This window comes from Buceros rhinoceros, unplaced genomic scaffold (genome assembly GCF_000710305.1).
Source record: "Buceros rhinoceros silvestris isolate BGI_N320 unplaced genomic scaffold, ASM71030v1 scaffold11614, whole genome shotgun sequence".
In the NCBI taxonomy this organism is placed as follows: domain Eukaryota; kingdom Metazoa; phylum Chordata; class Aves; order Bucerotiformes; family Bucerotidae; genus Buceros; species Buceros rhinoceros.
Window position 1 is genome coordinate 14,796 of NW_010410112.1, and position 2,087 is coordinate 16,882.

A 2,087-nucleotide genomic window follows, 5' to 3' on the forward strand; every position below is an offset into this window, starting at 1 on the left:
AAAGAGTAGCTCCAGTGAGCTACTGGGAGTTTCACTGAAGTTCTGCTTCCTTCTGAGAGCCGGTAGCTCTTGTAGATTTATTACTATATAATAGTTACTGTTCAAGAGGTGTTTCTGTCATTTACGTTCCGTAAGGAAAATTAGGTGGTTGGAGGCATTAAGGAATTCAAGTCATCAGTGCCTCTGATAGCAAATGTGTTTTTCTTAACAAATTATGTATCAGCCAATAGTGCCCCTCTCTGCCAGGATCTGTATTTCACTTTGACATCTCAAGCATGTTATCCTAGTTTTCCTCTCTCTGGCAGCTCAACCAGAGCTGTCACATCACAAACAATTTTTTTCTTAATATACACATCTGGCGTTGGCAGTTGGACCAACTTCATAAAAGCAAATGATCATTCATTACAAGATTAAAAAGTACCCCATGGCATCATTGATGTTTTTTAACTTTGATCTTTTGCCGTTGTGATTCATCTCAGTTATAAAACCTCCCTTTAAAGGAACACAACCAATGACTTATTAGAACCTTCGTTCTAAGTAGCATAAACATAAAATTATGCACATCTTTACAAAATGTCATTTACTTTGTTGCCAGCTTATCATTTTAAGACATGACATCATGCTTTAGATGGTGAATTTGTAAGGCTTGTTTATAGGCAAGGCACTCTGACCTTCTGTCGGCAAGCTGACTCGAGCGAACGAATGTTGCGTGCTTTCCAGCAGCAGCAGGAGCAGCAGCAATTCCATGACAGATATCGCAACCGTTTAGAGCCTGACTTTAAGAGTGCTGAACAGTCATGGCATGCAGTGGCTCCAGTTGGTGTTTTGGATGCTCAGCACTGCAGAACAGTTCTTAAATGTAAGTGCGTTTAGTTGTATTAAATATATGCTTGTAGAAGCTTCCTGCCTTGCCCCTCTGTTACTGTTTTTAAATATTTTAACACGGACAGTGATGTCAGATTGCTCTGTCAGGAAAACCTGCCCATTTCTATATGAGAGAAGGTCTTCTGATGATTTTTTCCTTGGAAAAGATTTATTTATTTTTAATTATCTGTTTCAGTCTATCTTGATGATGTCCATCTACTGTGTTGCACAGTCTTTGTGCTGGATTGAGACAGCCCATTGTACTCTGAGTGATGGAGTCTGGAGACAGGGTTGTATAAGATCTTTGGGAATCATTGGGAAATCCTGCAGATATTTTTCTCTCCTCATATCCAGGATAAAACCTCTGCCATATGCACGTCTTAGCCAGCAGAGCTGCCTTCCAGCTGGGAGGACTGAAGGAAGTTTTCTGGAGAAATAAGTTGACATGAGGACATAAATGATTGGTAGATAGCAAGAGATCACTGTAAAGGGATTGAAAGCAGTAAAAACCAGAACAACTCCCCAGAAACATTTACCTAAGCCCTTCTTTAATGCCAAATAATGATTTGCCTTTCCATAGTGATACCTTTTGAACAGGAGACTTGTCCTTCTTTCCGTCTGCTTTTGGCAGAAACCTAGTCAGGGGAAAATCATGAGGAAGGAGAGAGGAGAAGTCTATATATTTTTATATTTTACCTGGCTTCCAAAGACTTCAGTTTGTCTCTCATTAAAGGTAGTCCCCACAGGGACCGACCGCAGCTTTATCAGCATGAATGGAAAAGTAGTTCTGAGCTTTGAGCTGAAGCATTTCAGTAGGAGAAAACTGCTCTATTTCATTCAGGTCTCGAATATTTCTCTGCCGCCACAGCTTGCAAGGTGCACACGTGATGAAAGGTATGAGCAAACATCTCCTTTTTGTCTGTGCATGCTGCAGAAGCTGGAGAAAGCCAGCGAGAGGTTCTGCTCAGCCTTTGTATTAACTGTTTGGCCGACCTGGCTTATGAAACGCAGATAAGTGAGCGAGATTTTTGAGATTCCTCAACTGAAAACCATAACAGTTTGTAGGAAGTTCTCCCTCCTTTCTTTCAAAGGCAGAGGGTGGGGGGATAAGTCTGAGGCTGGTGCAATGTGCTTTGGAGTAGAACAGCTTTAAATCTTTCAGTATTTTTTTTTCCCTCTTTTTAAATTTTTTCTTTTTCTTTTTTTTTCTTTCTTTTTTTTTT

The 2,087-nt window shown here is 40.3% G+C and overlaps 1 protein-coding gene across 1 annotated transcript in view; it reads left to right on the plus strand.

Annotated features, from left to right (window-relative positions):
• The window catches only part of RUNX2 (runt-related transcription factor 2), a gene marked incomplete at its 5' end in the record, with an annotated part of 81,818 nt that overhangs the window by 7,994 nt on the left and 71,737 nt on the right, over positions 1-2,087 (plus strand). The gene's annotated exons all lie outside the window — the stretch shown is intronic.